Source organism: Lissotriton helveticus, chromosome 3_2, assembly GCF_964261635.1.
Source record: "Lissotriton helveticus chromosome 3_2, aLisHel1.1, whole genome shotgun sequence".
Taxonomy (NCBI): Eukaryota; Metazoa; Chordata; class Amphibia; order Caudata; family Salamandridae; genus Lissotriton; species Lissotriton helveticus.
Window position 1 is genome coordinate 399,198,257 of NC_136062.1, and position 27,180 is coordinate 399,225,436.

Sequence of the window (27,180 nt, forward strand, 5' to 3'; positions counted from 1 at the left end):
AATCATATTTTGAAGATCCGTGTTAGATGTGGAAAAGAAAAACGCTTGTTCCGAAGGTTTGATGAAAGATAATAATGGAACCATTCTTCGGTGCCGAAATTCTGTTTTTATTTCGACACGTAGTCCATAATAAAGCCACAAGTAGTTGCTTTGAATCTATCCCATAGCAAAAGAGGCAAATTGTTTATTTTTCACTTTCATATAGCACATACTAGATCCAAGAGCATCAGAGAACCTTAAAATAATTACATACAACATGATTACAGGAATTATGACTATAGAATGAGGCTATAGAAGAGTAATATGTGCATCGTTTACATCATTTACATGAGGCATGGCAGAAGTGGAAGAGAAATGTAAACAATACAAAGCAGATTATGATAGTTGTTGAAATTTTTGAATGTTTTTATGTACACGATGGCAGTGGGACTATACAAATATTTGTTAAAGCTTTTTTCATTCTTTTTAATAAAACAAATCAATCTTTTAATCTCTAAAAATGACCGTGTGATAAAAAATTACTATCGATCCAAACAATATTTTTATGTATGTATTCGCAGTTAAATGATATAATAATATTAATACAGAATTTTGTAGAGCGCGTGCAGTTACCTCAACCAGAGGCGTCCCGGCGCTGAGTGAGCAGCGGAGAGGCAGCGAAAATAAGGAAAAAGGTGTTTATCCCTGGAAAAGCCAGGTTTTTAACAGCCTCCTAAAGATTGCTTCGGAAGTAGCCCATTGCAGGGCCGGTGGCAGCGTGTTCCGCAGCTTTGCCGTGCTGGCTAAAAAGGTCCTGCCCCCCAAACGAGCCCGTCTGACCCGTGGGACGCAAAGTTGTAGCAGGGAATTTGAGCGAAGGAGTCTCACCTGAGCGTATCTCGGGAGTCGAATTTTTAAGTAAAGAGGGCATGTTCCATGTAGGGCTCTGAAGGCCAGCGTCAGAGCCTTGAATTTAATCCTACTTGCTACCGGTAGCCAATGTAGCCTGTGCAGGTGTGGCGAGACATGCTGTTTAAACGGGATGTGCGTTATCCGCCTCGCCGCCGCGTTCTGAACGGTTTGGAGCCGTTGGATCAGGTATTTAGGAAGGCAAAGATAGAGGCCGTTGGCATAATCCAGCCTAGAGGTGACCGTAGCATGGATTACCGTTTTTCGGCATCCTTCCGTGAGGAGCCGGAGGAATTTCCGTAAATTCCTCAGTTTGCTTAAGCAACCTCCAACTACCTGTTGGATGTGGGGTAGAAAGGAAAGGCTGTCATCCCACTTCACCCCCAGATTTTTGGCCTTAGTGCTGGGGGTAGGTGCCGGGCCCATTTGTCGGCCACCAAAGATCCGCGGGGGGGGGCCTTCCCAAAGAAGATGACCTCTGTTTTCCCCGCGTTCAGCTTCAATTTATTAGTGTTCATCCAACTAGCTACATCGCGAAGGCACCCCTTAAAGTTAGCAAATGCTGCCTCTGACACCTTTGAGTAGGGGAAAACGAACTATATAATGAAATTATATATTTAAATGGCTTATTAACTAACATATAAATAACATGTTAAATGAACATATACACACAAATACACAAAGCTCTGTATTAATCATTACACTATACATAGTGCTCTTTTTCATTTGACTGCTTCGATATGTCTATACCACCAAAGTCATGTCATAATATATCAAAGTCTTTCATTCTTTTATCGAGTATTTGAATAACAATCTCAGTATAACAAAAAAATAGTCAACTGGCATTAAAAAAAACTTCACCTTCTTTCTCATACGACTAATCGTTAAATTGTTACTAATTTTTTTAAATGATTTTATTAACTTGATCGATTAAATATTTCTTTATTATGGAATATCAACATTTCTGAGTAATTGCATAATGCTACAACTAAAAATAAAAGAAAATTAATTGAATACCTATTATTGAAACACTGAGTAGAGGATTGAGAATATAACAATTAGGGGAGAGGAGTTGGCCTAACGGCTAGGGTGCTCGACCTCGGACCTGGGGATCTGGGTTTGAGTCTCGGTAACGACACCAAAAACCTCCTGTGATTCTGGGCAAAACACTTAATCTCCCTGTGCCTAAAAATGAATCCGTGTCCTCATGTAACGTAACTGGTGCTATGTAAAGCGCTCTGATACCTGATTCAGTTCGGGTCTAGTTCGCTATATAAAACTTTTTTTTTTTTTGCAATCAAAAAATAAATGTTAATATAAAATCATATATTTGCATGTAGATAAAAAAGAAATACGTAAAAAATGAATGTTGAAATGAAACCGAATAACACTTCAATTCTGTGAATATAATTATATTAAAAAAAATTCTGTCATAAATTAATTAAAAAAATTTATATTCCAAATTTTGTATCATTTAATACATTTCAAGCTTTTTTAATTCGCTCTATCATTTTAATATATAAAATCTTTATGGATGATTCGTTAAACAATCTACCTTAAATTAGTAAAACACATTTTTTTAAATATTTCATTTTTTTTTAAAATAAATATAACTTATCTATTTGTGATTTGTTAAAACTATAAAAGTACAAGAAATTATGAGTATGGGTTGGAATAATATACGTGTTCTTTTTTTCCCCTTATTATGGTCTATTATGCTTGTTTTTAACACCTTCACTGCGGCGGCTATTCCGCCGCAGTGCTAAGTATTTAAGGCGGCCGCATGCTGGTGACGGAGCCGCTCCGTCACCAGCTTCGGTTGAGCTGTGCTGATGACGGAGCGGCTCCGTCACGGCCCGCCCCGCTCAATAGAACCCTCAGCGCAGGCGCGGAATTCGCGCCGCGCATGAGCGTTCTATCGAGCTGGGCGGGCCATGACGGAGCCGCTCCGTCATCAGCACAGCTCAACCGACGCTGATGACGGAGCGGCTCCGTCATCAGCACCGAAGGGGTTAAAGTTGTCATTTCAATGTAAGCGCATGGATTCTTTGTTATTATTGTCGTTGTTTCCATCAAGACAAGCGAGAAATCAAAAGAATGGGAAATGTTCATGGACAGTCAAATTACGCTAGTTAAACAAAGTAATTACAATGAGCGGTACAGAAATCATCCACTTACAGCAAGAGAAAAAACAGATGTGAAATATATATCACTAACGAGTAATAGTTCCAAGGGTCTTTCAGAAGTAAACTCAAACAAAGATAAGGGTAAAGAGAAATTTTCTTCTTCCAAGGATCAGCCTACAATAGTAGACATGGAAGATGACTCTAAACCACCGATGTTAAAACAGTATAAACCGTATAAGTACAGGGAATAAATAAAAAATAATATATTTGAAAAATGTCTTTAAAATTATGTAATAAAGTAATACTTTTTTTTATTCTCGATTTTATAAATTCAATATTTTTAAACATACTTTGATCTTCTGACAGAAGATGATTTATATGATAGGTGCAAGCTTGGCATGTAATGATTATGAACAATAGTATTTCAATAACCTTTTTAGTCACGTTCTCATATTAAAATGAAATGAATGTTTTAAAGTTAACTGATTTATAAAATAGGACCATTCTATTACACATTCACAGCATTCTTCTTTCTTATTGAGCTGGTATCAACTGATCATATTTCTAATTACGACAGTCTATTTTTACGAAGCTATTGATTTATGTTTTTATCTATGGTTGAGGTATCAAATCTACTTTGATGTTAATGATTAGTTCTATACATAGGAGAAACCACGGTTTTTGTTGGCATCAAAAATCCAGTGGTTGAGTGATCAAACTAAATTGCATTTAAAGGCCCTAGGGTCATGTCCCTCTAAGCACAGTGTTTATGGAAATATGTTTAAAAGTATTATAAGAGGTTGTGTGGTAACATGCATACATAAATGATAACTGTCAACTTGTTTAGTGATGGCTGTAATAAAAGCTTATATTGTAATGGTATAACCTCAGGAGGTTTTCCAATGGACACGCGTGTTTAATGAAAATGAGCTACATGAAGCTATTTGGCCATAGCGGGTGCTAAAACAGAAGAAGACAAAATCGAGGAGAGGAAATAATAACAGTATAATGTGTGACGTAAATAAATCTTGCTTCGGATAAAGAGCTTGTATAATGTTTTTTCTCGTGTATGAATCTCACAGTAATTCAAAGAATCAATAAACGCTACTCTATCAGTGGTAGCCTCATGGACGTATAAATACAGCTTTTATACAATTAATTTATTTCTTTTTTTATGTTCACAAGTTTTTTATTGGGAGTTTAAGAGATGATCAGCATGTAAAACAATCTTAAGTGCAAAGTAATACATGTAAAGAAATCAGAAAGGGGTAAAAAGGTTACATAAAATTACAATATACATAAGTGATATGCAAGAAATCATATAAGAATAGAATACAATATCCGTGCATCACTACATTGGTGTGAAGGTAAGACAACAAGCAGGACTACAGGATATACATGAGCGTAGGCAGCCGTACATTAAGAACGCAAGTGTAAAAGGAGGTCATGGTGTTTGTGTAAATCAAAGTATTCATCCAGGGAAGTCCAGAGTTTCCTATGTGTGGGGCGCCATGGGGTGGAGGCAAGGGCTAAATTATCGGCTCCTCTGATGTGAGACCCAATTGAGCCAGTAGGGGAAGGAGGCTTTAGCAGTGTCCTTCCAATTGTTTAATATGATCTTAACCGCCGCCGTCAGTAGAAGGTCTAGAAGGGCTTTGTCGTTGTCATTGAGTGTTGGTTTTGGCAAACCCCAACACGAGAGTGAGACTTGTAAGACTTTGGTGACTAAGTCAAAGATTCTGTCCCAATAGGAAGTGACACATGGGCATGTAAGAATTGTGTTCGAGATCCCCGCTTTCTACCTTGCAATTCCAACAGATATCTTCCCTAATGTTGTGCAGGAATAGTCTTAGGCGTCCAGAAGGCTTTATGGAGAAGCCAGAACTTAGTTTGGGACAAAGTAGGGCTAATTTTGTGGCGTGTGGTGGATTCCTGAGTTCTGGCCCATTCTATGTCAGAAGTTGGTGTTGACGAATAAGAATCCCAGAACACCCTTAGAGAGTCAGTCAAGGTGGAAACTTGTGGGCGGATTAATTTGTAGATTCTCGAAGCTTGATGGCCGAGTCTGAGTGTATGGAGAAAGTCGGGGAGGGAGGGGATGCGATCACTTAGGTCTGCCTTTGTGAGTGCCACTTTGATGTTTAGGAAGTTATAGAATTCCGTGTGTTGAAGCTGATATCTGGTTTGCAGAGCGCTAAAAGAGAGTGGTGACAGACCCTCATAGAGTTGGTGCGGAAAGTGTATCCCTTTGGCTATCCAGGAGGCGAGGTGTAGTGGTTTCCCCTTGTATGTTAGTTTGTTCTGCCAGAGTGATTCCCATCTAGACTTCCGGAACTGGTTTGGCAGGTGTTTGCTCACTTGGAGCAAGCCCGTTTTGGTAGTTTTAAAAATGGGGCAGGAGCCTAGGGTTGGATTAATTTTAATGGTGAGGAGAGTGGCGGGATCAAGCCTTGGAGGAGGGATTTTTCCACAGATAACCACACCGGGGTGTAGTCCGACTGAGGCGTTAGCTAGTATGAGCCTTGTTTGGCTAGGAAGGCAGTTTGATATAGTTTAAAGTCTGCCAAATTAACGCCTCCTAGGTTTTTATCCAAACGTAGCTTTTTTAGGCTAATCTTGGCTTTTTTGCCTTGCCAGAGGAAAGATCAGTTTGTCCAGATTGTTGTGGAATTCTTTGGAAAGGACTAGGGGTAGCACCGTACTAAGATAGTTGACTAAGGGGGACACCATCATTTTTATGGTCTCTACACGACCCCACCAGGTGAAGAACTGGGGAGACCAACCATCGAGTAGGCGTTTAATTTTGGTAAGGGTGGTGGATTCATTGTGTCTAAGTGTGCCTAGAAGTGAGTCGGTAAACTCCAGTCCCAGGTGTTTAATAGCGTCCGTTTGCCATGTTAGTCCGGAGTCTCCTAGAACCTCCTTGTTGGTGTGGACATTTAGAGGCTTGACTTCGGATTTATCTCTATTTAATTTGTATCCCGAGAGGGCGGAGTATTTTCCTATGGAGACATGAGTCCAGAGATAGAATTAGCGGGGTCTTCTGTAGTAATTAAGATGTCGTCAGCGTAGGCTGCTAATTTTACCCGAGTGAGGCCGAAGGAGACACCAGCTATTTCTTCGTTGCGCATTATGTCAGTTAAAAGGGGTTCAAGGGCTAGGAGGAAAAGTGCAGGCGAGAGTGGGCAGCCTTGCCTGGTGCCCTGGTAGAGTCTGAACGAGCTGGAGAGGGTACCATTAATTGCTATTCTGGCAGATGGGGAGGAGTAAAGGGCCATCACCATTTTAATGAAGGATTGACCAAGGTTGAAGCTGTGCATACATTGTTGGAGGAAAGGCCATGAGACCTTATCGTAGGCCTTTTCTGCATCTATGGTTATCGCTACTAAAGGGGAGGTAGTGGTCTTGGCTTTTTCTAATAAGTGGCACAGTAATCTAGTGTTGTCATTCGACATTCGGTGTTTTAGGAAACCAACCTGCGCTGGGCCAATCCGTTTCGGAAGGAGAGTATTTAATCTATTCGCTAAGATTTTGGCATAAATCTTGCAATCAAGATTTATCAAAGATATGGGGCGGTAGTTCTTGGTGAGGAGAGGATCTTTACCCTCTTTGGGGATGACTATGATTGTGGCTTCACTCATCGAGGGGGAAACGCTACCGCTGATCGCTGTTGAGTTAAAAAGGGAGTGGAGTGCAGGGATGAGTTGGTTACTGAAGGCCTTATAAAAGGCTGTGGAAAAGCCATCCGGCCCGGGGGCCTTATTGCCTTTTAACTTTTTGATGGCTGCCGTGATCTCAGCGCGCGTGATGGGGGAATCCTAATTAAGATTTGTCATCCTACGATAGTTTAGGAAGATGTAGGGACTCGAGATATTCAGTGCAAGCTGTTATGTCTACTGATGCCTCGTTTTTGTATAGTTCTTCGTAAAAAGTTTTGAATGTCTCAAGAATTTTGGGCTGTTTTTGTATGGGTAAGGTTTGCAGAGTCTTTTATCGAGGATATAGTGGTTAGTCTCGGTTTGTGTTTGAGGTACGAGGCTAGGAGTTTGCCCGCTTTGTTACACTCACATAGTTTCAGGGCGTTGAAGCGGTTGATCCAAACACCCGCTCTCTTACTAGTGATATTATATTCATATTTTGTTTGGGTCAAAAGATCTAGAGAGTTTGAATTGAGGGGGTTGGATTTATGGCGGAATTCTAGGAGTCTGATCTTGTGTTCTAGATCTTTATTTAGAGCTTTGTTAGCTTTAGCTCTGATGTTGATAATGACCCCACGGATCGTAGCTTTCAGTGCGTCCCACAAGGTATTGGGTGATGTGTCTTGAACGACATTCAATAGTAGATATTCCTCGATGGCGTTAGCTATCACGAGTTTGTTAGAGGAATCGGACAGGGTTTCCTCGTTAAATCTCCATCTCTTAGGGAGAAGAATTGACCTGGAGCCAGCAAGTTTGGTGCGGATGCAGGCATGGTCGGATACCAATTTAGGGGCTATTTCTGTTTCCTTTATTAGGTGTGTGTAGGAGCTTGAAAGTAGGATGAAATCAATTCGAGAATAGGATTTATGTGGGGCAGAGAAGAAGGTATAGTCTCTGCCGTCTGGATTTTGGAGGCGCCAGGAATCTTTCAGGCAATATCGCTCACATAGGCGTAAGAGGGCTTCGTGTGATCGGGAGGTGTGAAACATGCATTTGGATTGTCTGTCTAGGATTGGGTCCAGAGGGAGGTTGAAATCGCCCCCCACTATTAGTAGGTCGTCTTGTGGGATGTGTTCTAACGAGCGAGAGACTGAGTCCCAGAATTCGGGGTCGTCAGAATTGGGGCCGTAGATATTCACCACATGGATGGGGTCATCTTCCCTTAAGAGGTGCGTCACCAGTAGTCTACCCATAGTATCTTGGGTGTGTGAGACTAGAGTGAAGTTGGCTTTTTTCGCTAGTAAAGTGATAACTCCTCCTTTTTTGTGCGTTGCGGGGGAGCTTAGTATGTGCGATGACCAATGTATGTTCAGAAAGCGCATATCTTCTGACAGCTTGGTTTCCTGGAGTAAGACGACATCCCCTTTTGTTTTAGCAAGGTAGTCAAAGATTTTCCGTCTTTTAACCGGATGGTTAAGCCCTTTGACATTCAGGGAAATGACGGTAAGGTTGTCAGCTAATGATTTGGCGCTAGCCATTATAGTGGGAATTATTCGATAAGGGGCAAACTGGTGGAAGGAGTGAATGGTTAGCGCGGCAACGTGCTTGCACTCGTGGGTCGAGTGGTGAATGTAGACCTTGACTTGTTGTATGTAGAAGGTGTAGCCTGTATATTTTAATGTTTGGAAGTACATCTTTAACTAAAGGGGCCAGGTTACAGCATGTGGACAACGATGATGAGTGTGTCGAAAGTTGGTGCTGTGCCTCCAAAGAACAAACATAAGCATAAAACAGTACAAAAAAAAGCTAGAAACTCTTGGATTCTGGATCATCTTAACTCTCTGAATCTTCCCCCCACCCGATTTCACCCAAGGATCACCCCTCCCCATACTCCCTCCCCACCACCCCACCCCCCAATACCTACGTAGGGAGTAAGACGACCGTACCCAGCTAGGTAGAACAGGAGTAATCTTAATACAACATAACATAACTACATTCCCAGTGATGAAGTAGTGTCAAACGATAAGCCCTCTAGGGCAGTAGCAAAGTCGGTCGGAGTGACTAAGTTGGGAGCCCGATGTGTGAGTACATTGGCTTAATATGATAACTAAACAAACCAACATAGGGTTGAGGAACCCCTAATTCAAGGAGAATAACAAGGATGTAAGCGAATTACAAGTCTGGGTATATAGAGACAGGCTGATTGCGGTAGAGGCAGCTTGTGGAAAAGAGTACATCACAATAGATCAGAGTGTGCTATGTAAGTGATAGTGGCAGACAACCCAGATCTTAGTCATAGATTATAAACTCATAGACCATGGGAACACTTAGGCAGGATGCAGCACTTCTTGAATGTAACAGCCTCAGTTTAGGAGTCCATACCGCCGAGCACATCTCGGGTCTGTCTATAGACAGCAAAACCCCAGATCTGGCAAAGCATGATGTCAGTGGAACGCAGAGGCTGCATCATTAGAGGTTGGAGTGGAAGTTTTCCTTTTGTTGGAAATCCCGGTAGATTGATCCATTTCTTGTGAAGAGTGATCTTCGAGTAGGTGTGCAAGTACCTTGGGATCCGTGAATCTGGGACGGCCGTCCAACACGATCTTGTATTTGGCGGGGCCTGCGAAGGAGAATGTGATGTGTTTGGATCTGAGCTTGTCACGCAGGTCTAGAAAACCCTTGCGCACTTCCACCGTGTCTTTCGAGTAGTCCTGTGTGAAGAGGATTCTCTGGCCCTCCCATATTATGGAGTGTTTTTTCCTTGCGTATTGAAGGATCATCTCAACGTGCTGAAACCTGAGTGGCTTACAGATCAGTGGCCTGGGTCCTTTGGAGACTTTGCTAGTGAAAGTGGGGATCCTGTGTGCCCTGTCTAATTCGAGGCCATGAGGGAAGACTAGTTTGGTGACCATGGGGATCCATGACTCCAGGAAGGCAATGCAGGAATCCGCATCTTTCTCAGTTCTCAGGCACGCCAAAAATTCTAATGTTCCCCGGTCTGTTCCGATCTTCTAATTCAGCGGTGTGGTGTCTAAGAGCATCAGTTGCAACTTCTAGTCGCTGGATTTTCTTCGTTGGTTGTCTCGATAGGTCCTCCACGTCGCTAATGCGTTGTTCGGCCGGTCCTAGACTCGTGTTCAGGGCGCTCATGTCTGCCCTAATCGCTGTCAATTCGAGTTACATTGATTCAGTGTTAGCTTTGGTAGATTTGGAGATCTAGTGGAGGTCCGCTAACTTCTTAAGGATCATGTCCATCGTGGCCGCCATGTCTGCATTGCTTTTTATAGGCGATTCTGAGATCGTTGGTTCCGGCTTAACCTTTTTAATAATGTTTCTATCTTCCCTGTTAGACATTATGGCAGAAAAGAGAGGCGACCAAAACGACAGGAAGTGCAGAAGGACTTGGCAGGAGAGCTCGGTATGATATAACAGTCGCAGCAATCACTTTGTGTGAGTGGTACAAGTACGTGGAAGGAGCCGGAGTTACAGGTCTCAGCTTATCATGTGGAAGTTAGCAGTGCCGGTCTCGAAGAGGAAGTGTGAATGAAGAGACCTAAGAGCTCTACTAAGAGCTCTACTAAGATATCGGTAGCCCTCCTCGAGGTGTGGGGACAAGGAGGGGCTTGGAGATCAGCACCTCTGGCAATGTATGGCAGCTCAGAGGTGCAGAAAACCCCTTACAATGCTGAACTTTGCTTTTGATGGGCACAGGTTTTCTTTCACCTTTGTAGGGCCTCACATAGAGAACAATTAATTTATTTCTTAAGTATTTTTAATCCTGCATGTGATCACAAGCTTTAGCACCTATCTTAACCATCAGCTTTGATTTTCTGCGTATCTTATTCTTATTAAAACCTGCTTTTAACGCAAATGTTACTATTGTTTTGTCATACACTGCTGTTGACTTTCATTCCAAATCTTAAACCGAGCATAAACGTAACACATTGACCAATTGAAACTAATATTAAGTTAGATCAAATACTAAAATGTTCATTAAATAGTAAACAATGTCTGTACTACAGTTACAATGCATCCTATACTGTGAAAATATTTTAATAAGCGTTATACTACAACCCATTAAGTCTCTATGATAAAGCATCCACTAAATTATCGATACAAAAACAATCAGAATGCACAGCAAGCATCTACACCAAACCCTTTTAATAAGGATTCATTCACCAAGGATACGTAAAAAAATGCCCTTTTTTACATTTAAGATAAACTGACCAGTACGCAATGAAAACACTTCTACTCCACATGCTGGCATTGGTATACTAGCCAGAATGGACAAAAAAGCAGCCTTTTCCATCTTAAAAATACGTTTTTTTTTTTGTCCTTTCATATGCTGTCATGAACCCTCCAATATATCCTATTCACGAATGGGCCCAGGTATAGAATAAGCAGTAAATTGTTGACCGAGAAGGCATTGAAATAATCCAAAATTAAACACTTTGCTACAAGGACCATGGGTTGCCTGTATTTTATGATGAGTGAGTATGCTGTTGCCGTGAAAGACTGCACTTTAGCACAAGCTTTTAAAATTACTGATCCTGTTTTTTATTCGAATTGAATACCACTTTTTTCTCGCCGTCTCCACTGAAAGAATGCATCGTATCAATAGCAGTTAAGTTATCACTGAGAGCAAAAGAACAACCGACCACCATGTTGTATATTTAGAAGCTCACGCCGTTGTTCTTACTATCAAGGCGAACATTGGAGCTGTTGCTCAAATCTCACTACGTACTTGTAGGGATGCTCCAATTTCAGTCTTTATTTTCACCAATAATAGGTCTTTCCTCATTACAGAAGTGGCTATCGATTAAATAAAAAATCATGGTAATACTGGCTCAGCTGGCCACATCAAAAGTGAACAGCAACAAGAACCAGGCGTTTACTGCCAGGTTATATTCTTTTTCCTACCAATGAGTCTATTTTTACAATCTGTGCATAATAAATCACCAAGTTTAGGAATATTGCTGTGCTGCAAATAGCCGCAGTGTTCAAAAATAGAAGTGCCATGGGCAATGCAATGTTAATGTCACTGACACGTGCATGAAAATTTACGACATTTAAAACGTTCCGTATGCTGTTACTGGCATAGAAACCATGCTTGTGATTTTCTAACACGTCAACTTTGGTGTTTTATACTGCTGATTGTCTAATTTTCAACAATTTCATTACCAGTGTCTCCTCCATGCTTTTTGCAGTAAAATGCATAAAAACATTACAAAATATTTTGCCTGTGTAATAAGGCGCACTGAGATACAGAAATGATTCTTCTACGTCCACTTTAAGATTGGACCAAAAATTACTAGCAAGAACAGACCATTTATAACTTTCACTCACATAGAAATAAGCAGCAGTACTCCCTTATAAAAACTAAGGGTAACATGCTTTTTTTAAGCAAGCTTTATTTAATCACACGCATCAACATCCTCCTTTCCTTCCTCCTCGGTCAATCCTATCTCCTTAAACCTGCCTCCTGGCGCGCTGGCACCTACCATAGCCAACTGGCCTCTGGTTCATGTAGCTTACTTTCATAAGTGTAAAGGCGTGTGTTTACTTGGGGTCCTCCTGAAATTATGCCATATAATGTTTTACTTTTACTACAAACGTCGCCACTCACTACCAGCTACCACGAGTTGACAGTTCTCATTCGTTGAACACAGCTCGCTACCACTAAATTTTTTTTTTTTATAAATCTTTTTATTAAACAGTCTCGTCACAACGGTACAAATCGCAGAATCATTTTGGTTTACAGTAGAATCAGGTAATGCACAATTAGTAAACAGTTAGTTGAAATTCACTGGGACGGGGAGTTATCTTCAGCAGCATCATGTGGAGGTATACAAATATCTCCCCAATAAGTGTTCCAGGAGGCCCCGACTATGGACCATTTGCGGGGACAGCCCGAGCCATACAAGACTGTCTTCTCCCTCAACATACACCAGTCTATATCCAAGCTACGACTGTGGGCGGATGCGGAGTTCCCAAAAGCTGTGCAATATTTCTCTTGGCAATCATGCATCCAAGTGTGACCCATTTCGTGGAATAGGTGTTGAGATCGGTAGGTTCCGAGATATTTTGGAGGCAACTAGGTGCTTCCGGTTGGAGATCTACCCCCAACACTTCACTCATGATCGTGTGAATTTTGCGCCAATATTCTTGGATGTGGGCACAGTGTCATAAGATGTGTATGAATGTGCCCAGGTGTTTGCATCCTCTCCTACAAGAGCCGTATGTTAGCCCACCCATGTGTATCAGTTGGGGACCAGTTATAGAAGTTCGACTGGTGCAATTAGAGATTCTTCATACAAGTCTCGCTGGGATAGCAACCGTTTTTGGGGAGGAGACAGCTTCTTGCTAGGTTTCATAATCTAATTCTATTACGTCCTCCGTCCATTTATTTCGTAGTTTTAGGAGGGGGTTGTCAGTACACACAACCTCTTGAGTAACACGTCTGAATCCCTAATATATATTTACAATCTCTGTGCTTAGAGGAATTCAACTCAAGACTTCAATTCCGTGGGGGTGTTAATTTAATCAATTACGCTATGTGTCCTTTAATATGTCATTTTTAAGTTTAATGCTAGAAATAACAAATTTCAGTTGTATCAATAAAAAGAAAACTCGCTAGTTAATTTTTTGGAAATTGAACTTACAATAGAGACCGACTATTATAAGAGTAAAATTTAGTCATTAGTTTTGGAATTAGGACAAATGAGTTTATCAATTACTGCCATGCATGGCTGGTTTTAGGTTGTATTTGTTGTTGATTATGAAGTAAATAAACATTTATACCTAGAGTTGAAGTGTTTGCCGCATTTTTCCATAAAATAAAATCGTGCAATATAAAATTGTATTTTTCTGGAACTTAACCATTTATTCTTTAAAAACTATTTAATTTACTTTTTTTTGTTCCACACACTGTTCAAAATTTTTTTATCCAATTTTTTGTATTCAGTTTTAAAAATTAAATAGCATCACTAGTCTACTGATAAAAAAACTATTTGGCATTTCTTCTTTTCATAGTACTTCATGTTTACTTTGTGACTAGTATTTAACAGAAAACTATACTCAATGCTGGCAGCAGTATATGGACCTTTTTCTTTATGGACCTTTTTCTTTATGGACCTTTTTCTTTATGGACCTTTTTCTTTATGGACCTTTTTCTTTATGGACCTTTTTCTTTATGGACCTTTTTCTTTATGGACCTATTTCTTTATGGACCTATTTCTTTATGGACCTATTTCTTTATGGACTATCGTCCGAAAGAAAGTTCAGATACCAGAAGAACATTGTAAATTTTGAAGTAAAAGCCAATAAGTTATATAATAATGCTGTTTTTTTTGTTATTTATAGGTAAAAAACAACAAATTATATCCTTAAGAACTAGAAGTTTTTCCTCCTAATACATGTAATGTATACATTTTTTATTATTGGACAAAACTATTTAGAATTGAAAAAAAGCAAATTTGACATAAATTAAGTAAATTGACTTTGAAAAGAGATAAGTAGCCTTTTTTTTATATAGACAACTTTTCGCCTTAAACGAGTGTAGCAGATAAATGTAGACTGGCCTCATTTTTTATAATTATACTCTTTGTGCTACTTCTACTTTAATTTTTTCTTTTCTTGGTCAAATTAAACCAATTGAATGTTTATGGGGAAAATGTTATACTTATTTTTTTTGTTTTGTTATCAGAAGAATTATACTTTTATTTTAGTCTTAAATTTTATTAATTACTAAATGTGTAAGGGATTACAGCTAACATTTATAGAACTATTCTTATAAATGATTATAATAACAAAAATGGCAGCTGAAATTCTACGTTTATTCAAGGGAAATAATTGACACTTTCATTTCACACCTAAATAAAAACATTTTTGAGTATTGTTTAAATCTATTAATGTGTAAAATATATAAGGATTGTAAAACCATAGGATGATTGAGTAAGGATGAATTGTAAGAATTTCAATGTTTACAACACCATCAGCGCGGCGCATTTTCCCGCTGTGCGCTGAAGTTTTTTTAAAAACCCGCGGTTCATGACGAGCTCAGCCTGTCATGAGCATACGAGAGGTGTACATCATGACGAGCTGACCTCGTCATGAGCGTCAAAAGGATTAAAGGAGAATGTATGACACTAAAATACTTTTTGGGACGGTAGGAGCTTATTTTCTACTAAATTTATTAAAACACTTTTAAATTGTATTCTTAATGCAATTTTTTAAATTGTTGTTAAATTTATTTTAGGACCAAGGTTAAAAATTAAAAGACTTGATGTTAAAAGCTTTAAAAAGCAAATTACATATTTTGTTAAATAAATCGTTCATTTGCTGTTTAAGGAACGATAAACTATTAAAAAAAAATTAAGCTTTGTTTTTTAATTTTGTACCAAAGTTTAGTACTGTTAGCGAATAAAAAAAAAAAAAAAAAAAAATGAAACTGATTATGTACTCCAAGCTAGCTTTTGCGAGGATATGACCGAAATTGATAGTTTAGTGTCTATTTATCTATTCAATGATGATAATACAAAAGTAGAAGAACCGGTTGATAGTTTTTGACGAGTACAGAATAGAAGAATTTGCTGGTATGTCCACAGACAGTTTAACCAGTACACTTTTTGATAGAAGTGTAGAAACAGAAAACACATCAGAAGAAGCACCTTATAAAATCAGGATGGTTTATGATGGCAATTCTGATACGTCTAATAAAACTGAATGTTATGGTTGATAGTTTGGAAGATGACAGTAGTTTAGGTTACTTTCTTGAATTACCGAAAATCCATTTAATGGGAAAGGGTAAAACTAGTGAGACAAAGTTTAATTGACTCAAAAACAACAAAAAATGAAGAGGAAAGCCTTGGAGGATTTTCTTTCAGCAATAGACTATTGAAATACCAACAGGAACTTTACAGGATGAAGGGTTTACACAAAAATCTAGAAAAAAGAAAGTTTTGGCTGGGCCTATATCAAATGAAGGAAATTATTGCAAAGGTATTGAAACTGATCAAGTTGGAGGTCAACACATGAGTTTTCAACGGAAAATTTAGATGAGTTTATGCCTCAAGACATAAGTTTAAATAAAAACTTATCCAATAAAATTTGCCTTGGCTTAGGAAATACTAGAAAGTCAACAAAGTATGAAATAAATTATAGTGGAAAAACTAGCTTAAAATCCTAAAGAATTAAAAAAGAATAAATATACAGTTAGTCAAAAACCTCTAGATAATAAGGGGGTAGAAAAAAATACGAGGAAAACTTCGACAAACACATCCTGTATTTTTAGTTGAGGATGAAGGGGAAAAAAATTGTCTTTCAAATTTCACTTTACGTGATGAAACTCAAGCAGGTTCAGCTGATAAAGCATTTACAGGTAATATGAAGGGTAGAAGACATTCATTAAACAAGAGGATTGAAATGGATTCTACAACCAATTTTCTCATAGCATCCTAATATATTATACGGCTAGTACTGATAAAAAAAAGTTGAGGAATAAATTTGAATTTAAAACTAAAATATGTTGATACATCTGCACGAAGTAACGATGAAGCAAGTACCTTGTATCAACAGAGCGATGGAGAATGCGTTTTATCAACAAATGTTATTTATAATTAGGTGATCCTACTGCGCAGAATACTGAAGATCAAAGCGTTACGTGAAATACTCTATTTCGATCAGATTGAGTCAATAAATGAGTATGTGGAGAATGTAGAAATAACTAATGAAGAACGGTTTACTGACAAATCATTATCAACAATTTCACTTGGTGGTTAATTATATGATGAGTTTTGAGATTTTCCTACAGTATAAAATCATTCTTAATTCACATTTCGAAGGTATATTCCTCATGAAATTTAGTTTTAGGATAAGGGTGATTGCATTATTTCAACAAGTTAATTGACATTTTCTTGCAAGATTAGGGAGAGTGGATGCCTAGAATAGAGTTTAAAAAAAATTAGTTTTAGGTTTCAGAGTGGATTCCTGGAAAATAAAAGTGAGTTACTGCAAAAAAAGTTGATTTAAATTTAGTTTTAGGATAATGGTAGTTGCATTATTTTAACAAGTTAATTCAAATTTTCTTTCAAGATTAGGGAGAGTGGATGTCTACAATGAAGTTTTTAAAAAGTTAGTTTTAGGTTTTGGTGAGTGGATTCCTGAAAAATAATTGTTAGTTTTATGGAAAAGGTCAGTGTGTTACTGTAAAAAAGTTGATTTAAATTTAGTTGTAGGATAAGAGTGATTGCATTATTTCAACAAGTTAATTAACATTTTCTTTTAGGATTAGGGAGAGCGGATTCCTGAAATAAGTTTCTTTAGGTGTAGTTTTGGGTTTCTGGAGAGTGAATTCCTGAAAAAAATGTGAGTTACTGCAAAAAGTTGATTTAAATTTAGTTTTAGGGTAGGGGTGATTGCATTTAAAAAACTTCATTCTATGCATCCGCTCTCCTTAATCTTGCACGCAACTTTCAATTAACTAGTTGAAATAATGCTAACACCCTTCCTATAAATAAATTTAAATCCAGATTTTGCAGTAACACTCACATTTTTCATAGAACTAACACATTTTTTTTTTCAGGCGTCCACTCTCTGAAACCTAAAACTAATTTTTTAAAAACTACATTCTAGTCATCCACTCTCCCTAATCTTGCAAGAAAATTTCAATTAACTTGTTGAAATAGGGCAATCACCCTTATCCTAAAACTAAATTTAAATCAACTTTTTTGCAGTAACACTCCCCTTTTTCATGAAATGAACACATTTTTCATCACAAATTCACTCTCCAGAAACCCAAATTTACACTAAATGAAAATATTTCAGGCATCCGCTCTCCCTAATCCTAAAAGCAAATGTTTATTAACTTGCTGAAATAATGCAATCACCCTTATACTAAAACTAAATTTAGGTCAACTTTTTTGCAGTATCACGCTGTCAGGGTTAACAAGGCATATATTGGTAGGAAATATCGAATCAATACCATACACTTCAAGACTGAGGCAAAGAAGGAATAAGCAGGGCAGACTGAAGGAGAGCCAGAACTCCAAGATGGCTGCAGAATGCTCCAGGAAAAGACTGCAGGAGAGGGTGCTAGTGTTTGCTGGCAATCGCGAAGAACCAAGTGTCGAGTGCACACTGTTGCTCTCTTCACCCAAGTTCTGAGGAGAAACAGTCGCTTCAGGAATTCGTTGCGAAGTTAGTTAGGGAAAGGCGTCACGTTTTATTTAAAGAGTTCATTTTTGGAGGCAGTGGATTACTCACAAAGTCGTTCCCTGCAAGTAAAACCGTCCCAATTTGATGGTAAAATTGTTTCAGAGTTCGGAGCATGCGCAATTTGAAAACCTGAGGGGCCGCCGAGAATAGTCATGCGCTAAGAATGGTGCACTTGATTCTGGGCATGCTGTTAGCGGTCACGAGTATCGAGCAAGGAGATATTTAGAGGTAGCACAAGTCTTAATTAGAGAATGTCTTGGAGTGTTAGTAAAGGACTTTCCCCAGGTTTAAGAAGTTGAAGGCAATATTAAAATCATTTACAGATACATAACCAGACGTAACAATTAGAGTGAAGTAACTCTTAGTAAAAAAGGCAGCAAGGAAAGGAGTGAGATGTTTCCAGGTGAAGCAAGAGAGAGAGTAGATTGTAAATAGTTGAACTTACTATTTCTGAATCCTAATAATAACCGCAGCAGTGCAGATAACAGGTGAAGCAGGAACCTGAAGGGCAAAGGAAAGAAAAGAAGATTAAGAGACAGAAAAAAGATTAGAAACTAATAAATCAAAATATTTAGTTTTCAGCACTGAAGGCAAACATTAATACTAGAAGACGAGCAAAGGTCACAACTGCATTGGGTAGATTTATACTAGAAGCACAAATAAATTGAGCTGAGGGAGTTGGGAAGAATTATATAATATGCTAATTAGAGTTCTTTTGCAGCTGAATACAAGACTAGAAACATAGAACAAACGACATTGTCTGAAACTGAAGAAAGAGTAGACTTCAGTGTAACGCAGTGTGGCTGTATCTTCTGTCCCATCCTCTACCCCCCTCTGGCCTTGTTGGCATTCAAGCAATCTAAGTTTGTTGCTGAAGGCTCGGGTGAGGCATTGGGAACTTGCGGCATTCTGCTCCTTTGCATTTGAAAGAAGAGCATCAACTCTGATTCATCTTGACCGAGTGAAGTGGCCACGTATAGATTAGCACCGAAGCAGAATCGCGGAAGGACTAGTTTTGAAGAAGTTAGGGGAGAGTTAATATCGGTTAGAGAGGAAAATGGAGAATTAAGAAAAGAGACTACAGATTTCACCGTAAAGATAAGTAATATGGCATCTAATACTAGTTTGAAATATTCAGCTTTTCAAAAAGGGAATCCTAGTGAAGCTTCTTCTCCTCAACCTAAGATCACTACCCAAGTTATCCATTCCTTGTCACCAATCATTCCTATAGCACCACTAGAACGATTTAATGGGGATCCACAGAAGGCCCTAGTATTTTTGGCACAGTGCACCTTACACTTCGTGTATCGCGCAGCAGTTTTCCCCGATGTGCAAACTCTAGTGGCGTTTATCTTATCATACTTAAGCGGTGACTCTGCATCGTGGTCCATGCCTTTGGTAACCAGAAACGATCCAATTTTGTATGATTTAGATGAATTTAAGAAAGAATTTCTGAGAATCTTTGATCGCTGGAGCGTTTCTCAAGCAACAGACAACAAATTATTGGAGATCAAACAAGGCAGTCGAGATCTGGTTGCTTACCTGGCTCAATTTAATAAGTTGGTAGTGGAAACCGAATGGCCAGAGAACTGGCCGCAGTGTTTTACCGAGGATTAAAGAATGAACTGAAAGATGCCTTGGCGCAAGTACAAAATAGACCCACAGAAATTTCAGCCTTAATAGATTTGGTATTAGAAATAGACTTTCGTCAGAGTGAAAGAAGAGGTGAAAAAGTGGGAATTTGATCCCAGTGTGGCTGGATTTGGTGAGAACAGAAGGCTACAAGGAAAATGATTCGAACCGTGGGTCAGAACCCATGCAAATTGGAACTATTCGGGGACCTCTCACTAAGGAAGAAAAGGAAAGACTGAAAGCCAATAAACAATGTCTATATTGTGGTGGGAATGGACATTTAGTTCGAAATTGTCTTAAGAAACCAAAACAGACGCTGGTGGAAAACTCCTTGCACCACCAGTAAGTCTAGTTGGACTGGTGGGTGCAGAATCTAAAACCGCTCCAAATGCACATATTAGAGTTAGAGTCCGAAGAAGGACACTTGGAAATACTGCAATTTAATCTTATTGATGCCCCACTGTTTCAATTAATATTAGGATTGCCGTGGCTAACTGAGCATAACCCTACCATTGACTGGGCAGCTCGAACAATAACTATGTATTCGGAGTATTGCAAAGAAAATTGCAATGAGAAACATAAGAGATTCAGAGAAGACCCCAGTATTTCACTTCAGTGAGATGTCTTTAGTGAGACCGAGACAGAAAAACTTTCCCCCATATCGGGAATTTGATTGTAAGATTGATCTGGAACCAGGAGCGAACCTTTCATGTAGCAGAATTTATGCTTTGACCAAACGAGAAGATGAACACCTGAAGAAATGCCTACAAAAAATACTTGGATAACGGATTCATAAGACCATCTCAGTCTCCTGTGTCTTCTCCACTTTTTTTTTATTCCAAAAAAGAATGGAGAATTAAAAACTTGTATAGACTATAGAGCAATTAATCGGATAACGATAAAGAATCGTTACCCCTTGTCTTTGATATCGGTATTATGAGATCAGCTAAAGGATGCACAAGTCTATACTAAGTTGGATTTGAAAGGGGCATACCATCTGGTTAGAATACGAGCAGGAGATGAATGGAAAACCGCTTTCCGAACCAAGCATGGGCTCTTAAAATACCTAGTCATGCCTATGGGTTGTGGAATGCCCGGGCAGCTTTTCAGCATTTTATTAATTATATACTGAAAGAGTTCATTTATCGAAATGCGATAGTATATATCGATGACATTCTGATTAACTCAGATACAGTGGAAGAACATGAGGAACATGTAAGGCAGGTGCTGCAAAGGCTACGAGAAAATAGTCTATTTGTCGAATTAGAGAAATGTGAATTTAACGTTTCTTCGGTGGAGTTTCTGGGATTTCTGCTAGCGCCAAGTGGTATAACCATGGATGAGAACAAAATAAGAGCAGTGATTGATTGGGAATCTGCCAAGTCAGTGAAGGAAATCCAAAGTTTCATTGGGTTGCTAATTTTTACAGGAGATTTATACAACACTTCTCCCAAAAGTTAATTCCATTAACCAGGTTGCTTAAAGGAGTCCAGTTTGAATGGACCAAAGAAGCGGAGGAGGCATTTAACCAATTGAAGAGACTTCACATCCGCACCAATATTACTACATCCAGATCCAGCTGAACACTTCTATGTGGAGACCGATGCTTCGAATTTGGCACTGGGAGGGGTGATATCTCAAAGACATAAGGTTACCGGACAGCTCCATCCATTGGCTTTTCGTTCAGGAAAATTATCCAGAACCGAAGTAAATTTATACTAGAACAGAGTGGTTGGCCCTAAAGGATGCCTTCAAGGAGTGGAGACACTATTTAATTGGAGCTAGGCATGTAGTCACAGTTTATACAGATCATCATAATCTGAAATTTCTGAAGTCAGCCCGAACTTTGACACCCAGACAATTACGTTGGTCTTTGTATTTTGCAGACTATGATTTTGTTATTACTTACCTACTAGGATCTCACAACCTAGCAGAGGCAGTTTTGAATGGTTAGACAAGCAAACACCTACTTTGTAAATGTGGTATTTGCAAACACAGAATATTAAAATAAACTTTACTAAAATATGTATTTTATTATTCTGAGTTCAGGCATACTACACTCTAATTTCTACCATGTTATCTCAGCCCGTTAGAATTATAAACTGTAACAATTCTAACAGCCCATTCTGGCCTATGGAGAACAGGTAGCCTTGCAATAGTGAAAAACGAAAATGGCTGTAATTCACTATTAGGACATGCCACACACATCATACTTACAATGCACCCTGCCATTGGGCCTACCATAGGGGTGACTGATATGAAGAAAAGGGAAGGTTTAGGGACTGGGAGGTGGGTGCACTTGCCCAGTCAGCATGACAGTACCAGACTGCACGCAGGCTCTGCAATGGCAGACCTTAGTCACATTTTACAAGGCTGCTTCTGTGGGTGGCACAACCAGTGCTGCTGGCCCACCAGCAGCATTAGGATTTACACGCCCTGGCACACTCAGTCTGACAAGTAAACGAAATAGCCAAACATGGAACCACTGATTGGTACATCAATTTACAGTAGGGAGCACTTGCACTGTGGCGCTGAATAGCAGTGGCACAGTGCCCAAAGCTTCCAACACAGTAAAAAATACATGAGGCAACAGCAAAAATGGAAGGGAGACCCATGCCAATGGTGCCAGGTGTAACACTTACGTTTTGGTGGGTTATCTGCACTGCGTATAAACTGGGACGAGTCCATTATTTTCCCACTAACTCCTGCCACGCAGCCAAACCCGCTGGACGAACCTCTACAGTGGTCCTCGTCCCCCTGTACGGTACTTGGGGATTCACGTTCACTTGGATGCTGACCAGGGTATTCGGTCTAATTACGGAGTTGCTATATCCAAGTTAAGCGATGACATTGACAGATGGATCAGACTTCCGCTCTCGCTGGTGGGCAGGGTTTCTCCTATGAAGATGGTGGTCCTCCCTCGCTTTCTTTCTCACTACCAACATCCATATAGTGGTCCCCAGACAACTATTCTGAGATCTTCGGTCTCTGCTGGTGTGGGCCGGTAAGACCCAGAGAGTTGCGTTTGGCACATTGACCTTGCCGTGCGCCAGAGGGGGACTTGGTGCTCCAGATCTCGAATTATTATATTACCGTATAGCACAGGCCTCTCACACGCACAGCTGGATACATGGCTCGAACGTGCTACCTCATTTACAAATAGAGGGAGTTGCAGCTATCCCTGATCCCCCTTCCTCGCTTTCTAACTACACTTCCAGATAGGCGTTGTGGGGTGCTGGATACGATTAACTCAACAGCCCACGCCTAGCGTGCAATCCTGCAAATGCATGCCGGAGCACATTTATATTCGCCTTCTAGGAAAATTGACTGGTGCCAGTGGTTTGCGCTCAGCTCGGAGTGGGGGACCCTGAGGTCCCTACAGAGCCTATAAAATACACGAGATGAGTGATCTCGTCACACATGGGAAGAGGTGGTTGCAGGGGTGATTAGTGTCACACCGCTAGCGTAGTTCCACTTCTTCAGGAGACAACATGCCCTGCACACTGTTCTGGGTGAGGTCTTGCTTGAGCCGCTGGAGATTTCACTCCTTTCCACACTATTGCACTCAGTCTCCATTTAAATAATGTAGCAGTAATACGCATCGGTGTCACTGGCTAAAACTTGTCCATACACTAAAGCACGGTAAGCCTGGCAATCTGATCTGGGAATGCCGCTTACGCATGATGTTTGCTTATACTGCTGTGAAGCCACTCGTAGGATATCTTAATGGGAGTCAGACTGGCACATTTTTAGTTCCTTAATAGGGTTCACTACACTCCTGAGCAGCTGCACCGTTATGGGCTGCGGGATACCAACGTATGCAAGAAGTGCGCAGGTACAGGTTTCTTTTGCCTGGCGTGGCAGTGACCGCCTGTGGCAATCTACTGGAATGCTGTCTTTGTAGAGATTAATGATACCACTGGGTAATCTCTCACGCCTGACCCTTGCCTGGTTCTACTAGGTTACACTAAGCCCTTGCGGAAACAAACCCTGAAACTAATTGCTATGGGATTACTATTGTCAAACGCAGGCTGGCCATGTGATTGATGCGGGGTCCGCTACCAACACTAGCAGAGTGGCAGAAAGACATGCTATACTGTAATACCCAATCTGAAGTGTAAAGGGATATTATGCCTCCCAGTAATAGACCAAAACATTTCTGGGGTCTCTACACACTATATAGATAAATATCCTAGGAACCCCCTGGTGATTAGGGTATTGAATTGTTCTCTGCTCTTTTTGTTGTAAACCAAGAATTCTACCAGAGGCAAGAAGCGTATAGTGCTGTGTAACACTTAATTGTCTATTTGCAATCTGGTTCAGTTGTATCTCCTCCGAGGCCTGAAAATGGTTCTATCTCGATTTCATGTATATTTATTTCACTTCCTTGCTTACTAATGGGTAAAATGTCCTACGTGATATGCTTCACACTGCACATCGGTCTTTGCTGTGTTCTGTTTGAAAACTAATAGACAATTAAAAAAAAATGTAAAAATGGATTGTTAAGCTGTGGTTGTCATTCAATTACGTTCTAAATTCTGATTAAGGGCTGATTTTTAAAAGAACCTTAATACAGGAAATATTAGCATTGATGGGCACGCACTTTTTTAGGACTTCAGTGAACAGCTGTTGCATTGTTTGTGGTAAAATCGGTGCAAGTAACTGTTTCTTGATTCATTGGATATAACATTGGTCTCTTCTTCAGACTCCCTGATTGGGTGGGAACAGCCACACTTTGATGATCACATGTCAGTCCTGCTGCCTTAAACATGGAAGATATGTTAAGCACGTTACAATATGCAAACCAGGCCCGGCATCTAAAGAACGAACCTGCTATCAACTTGGACCCGGAGTCTGCTGAACTCCCGCTCCTGAAGCTGGAGGTATACTTTGCTTCTCTTGGGGTGGGGTAAGAGCAGATCCTTCTCTGCTCCCATTTTGCTTATGCTGCTGCCTGTACTTCGTGATTTTTTAATCATTTTAATCATTTCGTATTTAAATCGTTTTTGTAACTGAATAATACTGCTGCTGTTTGTACCTGTCACTGTTCCTTTCCTTTGCTCTTTTGCACACGTTCCCTTTTCCTGACTGCTTTGCTGCCTGATTCTCCCCGGTCCACCACGGGTTTTACCTGATTGATGTGGAGGGAGCGCCTGATGTGTCTGACTTCCGGGCTAGAGGGGGGACGGGCCACAAATATCGGCAATGGCAGCTTCGCGCAGCGGACGCGTACAGTGGGCGCGCCAAAGGCAAGCCCGTCTGCGCCCGTCCGCGTCTGGCCCGTGCCTAGTGCCAAAATCCCTGCCCCTCCAATACCTTGTATCTTGTATTATGACTCGACAGCCCTCCTCAGTCTTAACACAGCAGTCCCAACGGCTGTAAACTGATACCAGGCAACCCAAATTCCGTATGCACCTGCGGTTTCTCCCTCCCAGAACCATTGAAAACCAGGGCATTTCAAACAACCCAGCACCCCAGAAATAGTAAGCCCACCCCCTCTGGGACTAATTCCACCTTAAAGGGAGGTCTAGTAAATGTTAGATCCCTAGCCAAACATAAATATGAAATATCACTACTTATTACTGATCACGACCTGGATGTACTGTGCCTGACCGAGACATGGGCTAATGCTGCATCTGAGCCTGACTTTGCAACTGCAGCCCCGACAGGCTACCAGGCAATTAGGGTAGACAGACCTATCAAACGCGGGGGAGGGGTGGCCATTATACTTAGGGACCATTTCCCTGTTAGGTTTTTCCCGACTTCTATATCCTTTTACGAGTCTTTACTTTTCATCATTGAACTGAATACTAAACAAACCTTCAAGGGTATCCTTTTATATCGACCTCCCGGATTTAGGAGCCATTTTATCTCCAACATTGACACCCTGTTAGAATCCAGTCTACAAAATCATGAATTCACCATCCTCGGAGACTTTAATTTCTATCTCGATGATCAAGCCAACAGGGAGACAGAAGCATTACTAAAGACCCTGGAGGCAGTAGGTCTCACTCAAAAAAATTCAGACCCCCACCCTGGCCACACCTTGGATGGTTTCTTTTCCTCTGTCAACAACCTTGCGCCAATGGAAACGCTTGCCCTGACGTGGTCAGACCATGCATTGATTACATTTGCCTTCCATTCACCCCCCTGGGACCGTCCAAGGTATCAAAGACCGCCACCACCACTAAAAGGAAGTGGGAGCTCATAGATAAGCAATCCCTTCGCTCCCTGTTAGAAGAGTCCTGTCTCTCTTTCCTAGGGTCCCCTGAAGTTTCAGCCCCAAAATACCTTAAATGGCTCAACGACTCATTTAACACTTCTGCCCCTTTAAAGAAAATCTCAGGAAATAGACAAAACCCCTCAGCTCCTTGGTTTTCTGAAGAGCTTCGGCTAGAAAAACAGCGCTGCCGGCAATTAGACGCTGGCGCGCCAAGTACTGCCCTAACCTGAGATCTATCTACAAAACTGCACTATCGCTTTATAAAGATCACCTAATAGCTAGTAAAAAGGATTTTTATACCAGACAAATCAAGGAAGCGAAAAACTCTTCTAAGGAACTCTTTCGAGTGGTTAACCGCATCGATGCTCGCAGATTTACAACCATGCGCTGGGATTTTCAAAAACCCATTATTCATGACGAGCTGGGCTCGTCATGAGCGTGTGAGCAGGCTCCTGCATGACGAGCCCAGCTCGTCATGAGCGTGGAAGGGGTTAACATACTTACATCGGCAAAAGGCCCACGATTTAAGTGTGACCAAGTACTATGCGATAATATTGCTGCAGCCTTCAAGATGAAAGTGTTGAACATTTTCAATACCTTTCAGAATTCCACCCCTTTCCCCTCGATAGATTTCACCTGTAGTGAGCATAACAAAAATACTTTGCTTGCCTTTTCTCCCATCTCCGTTGAGACTGTAGCCAGATACATCCAAGACTCTCAATCTGGATCCCCTTCTGATCCTTGCCCGCCGAAAATCCTTCAAGAAATTGGCGATGTGGTTAGCCCAGCTCTCACAGATATTTTCAATTCCATGTTTAAGACTGGCTGTTTTCCGTCAATTTGGAAAGATACCTCCATCCTCCCATTGCTTAAGAAACCCTCACTGGAGCCTACTGACCCAAATAATTATCGCCCCATTGCCAGGCTTCCTCTTCCAGCCAAAATAATAGATAAAATTATGAATTCTCAATTGACACAATTCATTAATGATAACAATTTGCTGGATCCATCTCAGTTTGGCTTTCGGCGTGAACATAGTACGGAGACAGCACTGATTAAGGCAACAGAAGAGATTAGGGTGGCGATGGATCGGGGTGGCACAGCCATGCTCATACTCCTCGATCTGTCAGCCGCATTTGATACGGTTGACCATTCTCTCTTGCATGAGCGGCTCGAGAGAATAGGGATCGGGGGTACAGCAGTTGCTCTGCTTTCCTCCTTCCTAAAAGACAGAAGACTCATGGTTGAGTTGGATGCCCACCGATCGGATATATACACCCTCCCTTGTGGAGTGCCTCAGGGCTCGTCCTTGAGCACGTCACTTTTTAACGTGTATGTCTCAGAGCTGGCCCCACTAATTCAGAACTCTGGGTTTTGCCTCACGTCCTATGCTGACGACACTCAGATTGCCATTACCATAAAAAAAAAGATTCATCTCCCGCTGCACAATTCCAAACCT

General features: G+C 40.5%; 1 long non-coding RNA gene across 4 annotated transcripts in view; it reads left to right on the forward strand.

Annotated features, from left to right (window-relative positions):
• LOC144826338 (uncharacterized) overlaps nt 1-27,180 on the forward strand; it is a 311,231-nt gene that overhangs the window by 87,407 nt on the left and 196,644 nt on the right. For 2 of the 4 annotated variants that reach the window (XR_013609795.1, XR_013609792.1), the window contains exon 2: nt 24,204-24,381. The exons of 1 other annotated variant lie outside the window; for it this stretch is intronic. This is a non-coding gene — a long non-coding RNA (uncharacterized LOC144826338). Of the gene's footprint in view, nt 1-14,014; nt 14,070-24,203; nt 24,382-27,180 lie in introns of those variants that run through there. One more of the 4 variants, XR_013609794.1, reaches the window with a different exon arrangement.